Consider the following 10,099-nt stretch of genomic DNA (forward strand, 5'->3'; position numbering starts at 1 on the left):
GTCTAAGTTAGGTTGCAAAGTCAACGCAATTTCAAGCATGAATTAATGATTATATAATCACAAATTCGACTGAATTTTTACCCTAAAAAAAATGAGACAATTTACAAAAATATATCAATTTATTGTTCTCACATACATCCAGAAGAACATGAAGAAATAAAGGATGTGAAAAAAAAAAAAAATCATAAAAAGTGAAATGTTTCTCTTCCGTAACTGGTGTGGACTGATGAACTCAGAAACAATGGAGGTTCCTCCCAAAAGTTTCCTGAGGCAGATTATATTTAATTCATCACATTTTGACATGAACTGCACTTATTATGTATTCAAAAATTGAGTTCATATTTTTTCTACTTTTTCTGCAAGCACTTATTTACACATCCAGTGCAACATTATCATTCATTTGGAGTTGTGTTTGTCACCCGACAAACGTCCAACACTAGAAAATTTATCGTAGAATTTTTCGAGTGTGCCTGATTCTTGGTGTGCATCCCAATACTACCATTAGGCCTACTAAGTAATATTAATAGCAGTGAGTCATTGAGGCCATTAAGGCAATCAGTCACCTTTGTCCTTTTCTGCCCAGCGACCGTTGAGTCACTAGTTGCTATGGTGATTGTGTGGCCCACAGATGAACATGCAGCACCCGCTGGACAGTTCAGTTAATTTGAAGCAAAAATACCTCTCCAATTCCTATCTTAAAGACCATAACTGTTACTGCCTTAATTTGGAAGGAAGAATAAAAATATATTTTGGGAATAACAAGTAGTGTGCAAATGTGCTTTGGACATCAGGCATACTAAAACACACAATTGCACAACAATAACAATACACAAAAATCTGCTTAACAATCAGCCGACTTCTGGTTTGTTGGACTGCTTCACTTATTGCGGGCATACCTGTTTTGTTTTTTGGGAGATAGCCTCCGCCACCAGACCGCCCAGGAGCATGTTTTAAATGGTCTGCCATAGTTTTTGATATTTCATGGTCTGTAGTTGCTGTCCCACTTTTTGACAGCAGCTGCAATGACAATGAAAAACATATGTAATCAACATTTGTTTGTTCCTAATTACACAATACAATCAAATGAACAATAACAAAAAATGTGTACACATATTGACATCAACAACATTGAATTTCAACGTCCATTTGAAAAAAATCTGAAGTTGTGCAACTCCTAATATGTACCAGTCACAATGCTGTAAAGTGCTGTCGGTTGGAATGCCCTTTTGGAACAATGGACCTTCATATTAAATGCAGACATGAAGGAGTTTGTCATCAGCCTGAACAATTAGCATATGAGGTGTCTACACTTAATCAGTTAACTTCTTGTGCTGTTTAAGAGCTGGGGAGGGATGACGACAGGTGAGGTTTGGGTGGTAGATGGAGCTGATATGGAGGTAAAGGTAGATAGAGGGTTTGAATAAGGGAGGGAGGGAGGGACAAGGAGGGTAGAGAGGAAGATGGACATGGGGGAAGGGATAGAAGAAGGGAAAGAGACGTGAGAGAGATAGGGAGGGAAGAAAATAGAGGGAGAAAGGGATTGTGCGTTGGGGGAGGTATGGAGATGGAGAGAGGGAGGATGGAAGATGAAAATAAGGAAGAAGTGAGGGAAATAAAGTAAAAAGGAAGATTGAAATGGGTAGGAATGGAGGAAAAGAGGGGGGTACAGTTAGCATTTCACCTACAGACATTTCTTTTGCCATCAGATAATCTTAGCTTTTATAATGAAAGGAATTATTGTGATCTGAATATAATGTTTGCATTTTGATTCTCAATATCTGTCCAAGATCTTTGTTGTGCAGTCCCTGATGTTTTTACATCCAACCTTACTTAACTGTGAAATCTTTGTGAAAAGTGTTCATATTTTTAGTATATCACTATATTTGTAACAGACATTTTACAGCCCTTGAATGCTAAACTTATAAAACTTAGCACCATTCCAGCTAGCACAGGGGTGGGCAACCTTTTTGGGCAAATGATCTACTGGGGATGGTAGATCTGTGCAGCCACACACAAAAGGGCAGAGTGAAAATCACCAACTTTTTAAGGTCTAATTATAGCTTGCATAATAATATGCAAACATAGTATTGGCCGATAGTTTTATATTAATAATGTGTAAATTCTTCCTATCTGGGGAGACAAGCATATGCCCATTGATCATTGATAATATGAAAAATGAAAAAACGGGACCTTTGCTTCAGTTTCCTTATTAGACCTTTCTGTATGGGCCCATTGTAAAAATAAAATAAAATCGTGGTAAATTAGTTTTGAGATTTAAACCAGTAAGCTTGAGTTTGATTTCTAGAATGACAAAAAGAGAGATGTCTTTGTCTGGGTTTTCCAGCTAATCCAGAGATCTACTCAGACCCCATTTGAGATTTGTTGGTATAAGCTGCGCTGAGTATTTAAATCAGTCGACCATCCAGCTGCAGTGCTGATCTGATGCCACTCGTGCCAAAAATCTGGGCAAATGTCACTTTGATCAAGGAGCGATTGAATCTGCATCAGTTGAGATCAGCTGATTTTGCGCAGTGTGCGCGCAGCAATGTGTACTCTGCGTGTTAACAAGAAACATGTATATAACAAAGTGGTGCGCAAAAGCAAAGTGGTGACTGAACCGATGCGGCACTACTGATATTTGTTGCACATGTACCTGCATACTAGTTATGTGCATGCACGCTAATTAACACACAGGTACTGTGGAATATATTTTTAACTCAGCTAAAGTGGGAACGGCATTGCATTCAGTGGGAGCAGTGATGCTGCCTTGAGCCTTCTACCTTCCGGTTCTTTGGTTCTGCCATGTTTGGTAACCTGGAGTAAATTTGTTCTGTTCTTTTTTGGTGGGGCAGCTGCCTGGTTCAACAGTAGCTCCCCCTGGTGTTAAAACTAAGAATCGCAATACACTCAGGCCAAAGTTTCAAGAGCAGGCCATATTCTATTTTATTTATAAAATTTCTTGCGAGCCAATAAAAAATGGACTGTGGGCCACAGTAGTTTGGACACCCCTGGGCTAGCACATCTTCATCAGAAATGACTGTTTCATGAAATTATATTTTACCAGAAGATCTCTCGCTTCATTATTTTGAAGTTCGTCCCCCAACTTATCAACTTCCTCCATCTTCTCCATTCTTCTCACATGGTAACTTGAAGCACTGGGTTCTGCACACCCAATGCGCTTCACCTCCTCTGTGAGTTCCACAAGCTTCTTCAGAACACATTTCTGGAATTCTTAAACAGTACGGAGACATTTCACCAAAATATTAATTCCACTGTATGAAAATAAAATGACTATGATTATGCACTAAATGAGCATAAAAAACAAATACAGCAGTAAACAAGAGAAATTAATTACTTACTGGCCATGGGCATTGGAAATATATCCACACTGTTGTAAATTGGAGCTCTTGGCTTTTCTGGAACAAACATTTTGAACTCAATATTCTAGCTGGAAATATTGAATTTCACGAGACAGATGCTGATGACTTCCACCAACTGGACTACATTTAATTGTTTTTAAATTTTGTATTACTTTCTGAATTAGATGACTTTGAGACAAGATCTGAGTTTTGGGTTGGATAAGTGATCTGACCGATGAAATATCCTCATTACTTCCTTGGTGCTCCCCAGAGCTGCTAATCCAGAATACTCCATTCAGTGCCACAGCAGAAAGACTCTTTCCAAAATTTGCCACATAAGACAATACTAATAAAGTGGAATATGCCAAAATAAAAAATAAAAGTTTCCTCAGTTTGAGGAAAGAATTGTTGTTGTTTTCGAGGAAATGGATGTAACCATAAAGGTAGTACACTGGCTTTTGCTTTAAAACTACCCAAGACCAACCACATACATGGCCAGAAAAAAAAAGATACTTTTGCCCAAATGAAAAGGGTAAGTACTCAATGAAGAAACCCAATCCATTTGCCAAAAGAAACTAACATACCTATTAAAAATTGAACTACGCATTACTGTACAAATGTACACAACCCCCAACAGCTCTCAGCATTGCCAACTGCTCTTTGATGTGCTCTCCAGTTATTGACAGTGCCAATGGTATATACCTCATGGCCCCTAATAGCCACTGGTAGTATTCTAGTAGATAGACTGATATCACCAGGATTATGAAGTGGGCACTTTCCTTCACTGATGTTATGTCGATTAAGCCTCACAACACCTTGGGAAGGCTCAACAGTTAGATCTAGTGTACCAGAGCCACCCCCCATTCTAGCTCTCATTGTCCATGATGCCCACATGCAGTACTTCCTTGTGTTATGATGAGATTAGAACTATTCAATCTTACAATGGCTGGATGTTGAGTGTCCTGCAGTGGAATGTGTGTCACTTCCATGACTTGATCGGCGATTGGAAGAGTTGGGACGCTCCCTTCTAGAGCTGGACTGCCCTGTAACACCAACAGCACAACAGCACACGTGGGACAGGAAGACAGGAAAAAGCTTTGAATGATTAAGTACTGGGAAAGAGCCGTGCATGAAATCAATTGCCACGACTTTTCCAAGACCCAGAAAGGACAATTTTCTATGTCTTTTCCAGGGTTTTCGTGTATGTAGGATTCCTGTATTAGTGCACTTTGTTTCTACCCCCTTCCCAAAAAATTGGTTGCCAACAATGTTTTCTAAGTAGATTATTTTACCATATCTGGAAGATAAATGTCTGGGAGTTGAGCCCACTGGTGATTGAGAATGAGAAGTGGAGCATCTTCCATCACTTCCATGGATCAACTGGTGATCAGGGGAGTTGGAACGCTCCTTAGAGCGCAACAGCCCTGTAACACCAACATGGCATATGTGGAACAGGAAGACTGGAAAATGCTTTGATTGATTAAGTACTGAACTGAGAAGGGAGTGCTGTGCATTAAATACTTTTCATGCTTTCACATTAAGACTTTTCCAGGCCCGGAAATACCCATTTTCTAATTCTATGATTCTTCTAGGGTTTTTGTGACTGTAGGAACCCTGTAATAGTGCATTTGGTTTCTACCACAAAACCATCATAAATGTCCTTTTTGAAAACTGGAAACACAGCAGTCAGCTAGACATAGAAATTGTCAATCCCCCAAAAAATGGTTGCAAACAATGTTTTTTAACAAGTTGATTATCTTACCACCTTTGGGAAAAGAATGTCCAGGAGGTGAACCCACTCGTGATAGAGAAGTGGAGCGCTCTCCATCACTTCCATGACTCAAGTGTTGACTGAAAGAGTTGGAACGCCCCATCCCAGAGCTCCACTGCCCTGTAACACCGACATGGCACTTAATTTTACCTGTGTTTACAAGCACGGCTGCAATCGTCTTCGGCAGCTTTGGTTGAGTTGTAGCCATGCTGACAGTCAGTATAACAGCATCGGCTCAATAGTGTAAAGCTGTGGTCACACATGCACGAATGAAGCAAATTGAAAATAGCCTGCCGGGGCAGAATGTAGGAAGTATAGGATGTGACACACACACAGACACCAGTCAGGGTTCCTATACCTTTTCCAAAGTCAAATTCAAACACTTTTCAAGCATTTCCAAGGCGCATTTTCAAGTTTTTCCAGCACCTTACGGCATGGTAAAAGACATATTTACTGTATATATACTCAAAGTAATAATTTAACTTCATCACATTAAATCAGATATTATTGTGCTATAAACAAGATTACGTTTTGTGATGGCAGAAATATGACAAATTAAAGGAAAACACAATGTTTATCACTAGATAAATAGCTCCAATTTCAGTAAAATCTTTTCCGCTTTACTTCTTCATAATGATGACCTACACTAGAATGTGAATAGCAGACTAACCTAAAACACACAACCATTCTGCTGGCTATGATCCACAGAGAGGTTCGAGTGAAATCATCTTCATTTTGAGTGAAAAGCAACCATCCTCTCCTATCCTTTATTTAATTTCTCTATCTAATAAGCAAACTATCCATTTATTACGGAAGTAATGCAATTACAAATACAAGCACTTTATCCAGAATCCAGTCACTTTTCAAACCTTGAAAAGACCACATTAAAATACAAGTGTTTTCAAGGATTTCCAGCACCTGTACAAACCCTGATCAGTGTACTGGTTTGTGGTCCACTTGAGGGGTCAAGCATACGCATATCCATGATTTGGTTGAGGCTGCAATTTTGCTGCGAAGCCGGGAGGCGATTTACTTTGCCACCGGAAGCAAATGTTTTATTTGTTTCGCTTTGAATGGAGGTGGACTGGAGGTGAATATTTGCATGTGTGACAGAAGCCTAAGGATTGCTACAGAACACATCTTACCATGTCCACTGTCACGTTCACTTTCAGCATCCCCTGAGGATGAATTTGGCAGCCGTCTACTCCAGGTGAACTCGTCATAATCCATGGTGGATTCTTTAATCAACTTTCAAATGCAGTGTATGAAGCTTACATTTCACACCAATCCAGATGACCTGACTTGTATTCAAGCCATATATAACTTTAACTGTATATTATGCAGTGTGATTATGTACACCAGGCCTATTCAAATGGCGGCCCACAGGCCACATGCGGCCCAGAGGCAATCCCCGAGTGGGCCAACCCATGGCCCAACCAGAAATCCCACAGAAATTGTTTGTTTTTCATTATATTCATTTGATTTCATTTCAGTTTGTCTAAAATTTGTCATTACCTGCTGCTTACCAGCCACTGAAAATCTGGCCCATTTGAATTTGAATTTACACAATATGTTAGGCTTGTCACAATATCAGATTTTCAACTCATATTTATCGTTCACTGTAACAATCTTGACAATTATTTCCATATTTTTAGAAAATTTGAACAGTGCAATCAGTCAAATTAATCATTAAATATATTTATTATGTGTTTTGACTCATTTTAGCAAATTAATTACACTAAAAATATAAATGTAGGGAGGTGGAGAGAGTCTGTAACCAGAACTGTAACTGATTTAAGAGCATACACGATGTTTACGAGGTGCTGGATTATTCACATAATATCATAATATCTTTGTGCAGAGGCAGAGTTTAATTTGCTTTTTTAAAATATGTTCTAAAAAATAATCTGTAAAATCTATCATCGTGTCGGTCTATCATGGTAGCCCACTTGACTTACCCACAGGAGTGGTTTGATCAATGGTAGCAGAAGCTTGCATGCAAACCTGTATTATCTAGATATAAAATAGTCAAAATAGTATTCATACATCACTGTTTGCAATATTTTCTGTTAAAATAATTATTTGGAAAAAAAAACTTCTGATAATCTGATTTTCACAAGATTCAGAGACATCATCTTCTGACAGAAATTGTCCTAAAATTGTTACATAAATTAGCCTACTTTTTGCAAGTGAAACAATATACTGTATAACATATTTTAAATTGTAAACATTTACCATCAACAAACTCATCATATGTCCTCTTCTTTACATGTCTCTTCCTGATTTCTTCTGGCACAATGGTGGAACCCTCATGGTCAGTCTGGGCTGATGAGGTGTAGTTACAATCTTCACAATCTTTCTCATTGTCTAGAAAAGACATGACAGACGTTAAATGGATTCACATTACTAAAAATTCTATGCCTACACAACTATGCACTCAAAGTGAAAAAAAACAACAATTAAACTAAACCAAACTAACAATACTAAGGCTGGCTATCACCACTTAATCGATCTCTGATACAATTCCCAGCCTGATATCCAGCCCTAATCAATACCACTTACCTCACCACCAGAGACTTACCCTCTTGTTGACTTGTACACAACCTGTAGGTTGCTTTTGATAAACTGACTAAGTGTAAGGATAAATACATTTTCCTATGCCAAAGGTATATTTCTTATTTCTATTTCTAGTAGCTCAACCAGGAGTAACCACCCACTCCCCATAATTCTATACAAGACAAACATACACAACACACTCGAACCTACAGCAAACCCAACCAGATGTGCTTTTTTTCCCCCCAAAGGTCATACATCTGTAAAGATGCACCAAATGCCAAAACAACCTTTACTCAGAATTGGCTGCTTTCCAGCAGTAGTCTATTTATGCTACATAAAAATTACATACCTGGAATCTTCTTTATATTCACAAGTGGGAATGTTTCCCAGTCATCCTCTGGGTCCATCTTCTTTTTGTGGAAGTGTGCACACTTTTCTTTGGCCATGGCACAACATTTCTTTCTTCCTGTATCCAGTTTTTTGGGATGACACCTTCAAACTGTTTGTCACCCTCAAGCCAAACAGCCTTTGCATAAACAATTGTCTGTAACATATACGAGGAGAACTGTAAGTGAATAAGGAAAAAAAAAACTGCCAGTGTTTCACTGTCTTATTTGGGAGAAGAAGTAGTTCAGTGAGCGATTTCAGTGATGACTCGATTTCATGCAATAAAGGGAAGATGGCATATCCTCTATTGTGTGGTAGACACACAGCTTTCCTTTTCAAAGAAGACCCACCTTAGTGGTTTGTTCTGCTCCAGGCTCTGATCAGCCTCACCGTCTCACAGCCCCACTCTCCACCTGCTTCTCTCGAGGAATCCAAAACCTGTGACAGGAGACCATGAGTTGTGGGAGTTTTGGGCAGTAATGACATTTAGTAACAAATACAGTGACAGACAATACAAATACCAGAATATACCAAATCAGTGTAGCATGGCTTCATTTCATGTAGAAAGACAACAGCAGTGCTAGCTGTAATATTTGCAAAAATATATTTTCAAGTGGCAGTAATGCCAGTGATATGCTTTGTTATCTTTCTACAGACCATGGGTTTGAGGTGCTTTAAGTGGTTGGATTTAGCAAAATACATAAATAAAGAGATGAACAACTGTTAAATAGCTATATTCTGAAAGCCATCACTGGTTTAGTGCTACATCAAAATATGGGTCCTTCACTCTGCAGAACGACATTTTCCAATATCCTGTTTAATTCTACTTTAAGATTGTGAAGTACCTCTTACCTACATAGACGTACATGCACTCCCATAGACATACATACGTAGACGCCGCATCGAGCGCTGAATCATGCATCGATGCCATGTTGGACGAGGCAAAAGCGAACAGTCATATATATCGTGCTGGGTTGAAAAAATCGATCCGCCGATTTAAAATCAATTCTCATTTTATTTTTAAAAAATTCTCGCGTGCAAATATCGATTTTTTTATACATTTATGTATGTATATATATTTTTTTTCCTGGGTGAACTTTAACCCCACCAGTGACGTGACCATTGACTGTATAAATAAGGACGTGACTCGCGCAGGCGCGGCGTGAAGATACTTCTCATAACAACATGGCGTCGGGCAGTAGCAGCGAAGTTAGCTGAGCTCCAGATTTGAAAAGACCAGACTCGCTTTGAGCGGATATCTGGAACTATTCCGGTTTTAGAAAGGTCGAGGCAAAAAGGGAACTTGACAGGAGCAAAGCAATATGCAAGATATTCCAGATGGAGATAAAATTTTGTGGAAACACGACCAACCTCAGGAACCACATGCAGCGACATCACCAAGACAGCATGTCCAAGTCCACCGCCGGACCACAACAGAAAAGAGCTAGCTGGTAGTTGTAGAGCTTCCTTAAGTTTTTTCTGTTGTGGTCCGGCGGTGGACTTCGACATGATGGCTTGGTGATGTTGCTGCATGTGCACTAAAGCTTTGATGTGACTTTTAGACAGTTTACAGTTCATGTTTAAAATGTCCAGTTTACGTTTTTTATGTTCGCATTTTGAATTTGCCGTGAGATTTACTCTAAAGAAAAACTGTGAGACACTTGTTTTCTAAGGTACCCTACTACCTCTGATGTTGTTTACATTAGTTTAATTACTTAGCCTGAAAGCAGCAGCACTTTGTTTACATTGACTGAATCTCTTTATTTTTTATATATTTTGATGAATTACTTCACAGCTTTTTGTGGACAAATGGCCAAATTAAAGGTACATTTGTATTTAACAGCAACAGCTTTTGGGTGAATTCTTTATGTAATATTTTTAATAATGCATCAGTAATTCTGCTGTACATCATGTCTGTAAAATGAGCCTATATCAACATTCTGGGAGGGGGATTGGTCCATGCCATTTTCAGTAGTCTTATTACCATCATTAACTGCCAATACTTCATTAATTTGCTGCCAAATCC

The 10,099-nt window shown here is 38.8% G+C and overlaps 2 long non-coding RNA genes across 2 annotated transcripts; both read right to left on the minus strand.

The window, feature by feature from the left end:
• Nucleotides 1-251: 251 nt before the first annotated feature.
• On the minus strand, nt 252-5,234 carry LOC121608491. Its single transcript, XR_006006916.1, has 5 exons — nt 5,122-5,234; nt 4,301-4,402; nt 3,360-3,416; nt 3,062-3,231; nt 252-1,017 (listed from the first exon to the last, which is right to left on the minus strand). It is a non-coding gene; the product is annotated as an uncharacterized LOC121608491 (long non-coding RNA).
• Nucleotides 5,235-7,309: 2,075 nt separating this feature from the next.
• On the minus strand, nt 7,310-8,960 carry LOC121608434. Its single transcript, XR_006006914.1, has 4 exons — nt 8,926-8,960; nt 8,424-8,511; nt 8,036-8,230; nt 7,310-7,497 (listed from the first exon to the last, which is right to left on the minus strand). It is a non-coding gene; the product is annotated as an uncharacterized LOC121608434 (long non-coding RNA).
• Nucleotides 8,961-10,099: the final 1,139 nt, after the last annotated feature.

Source organism: Chelmon rostratus, chromosome 6 (assembly GCF_017976325.1).
Source record: "Chelmon rostratus isolate fCheRos1 chromosome 6, fCheRos1.pri, whole genome shotgun sequence".
Classification (NCBI taxonomy): domain Eukaryota; kingdom Metazoa; phylum Chordata; class Actinopteri; order Chaetodontiformes; family Chaetodontidae; genus Chelmon; species Chelmon rostratus.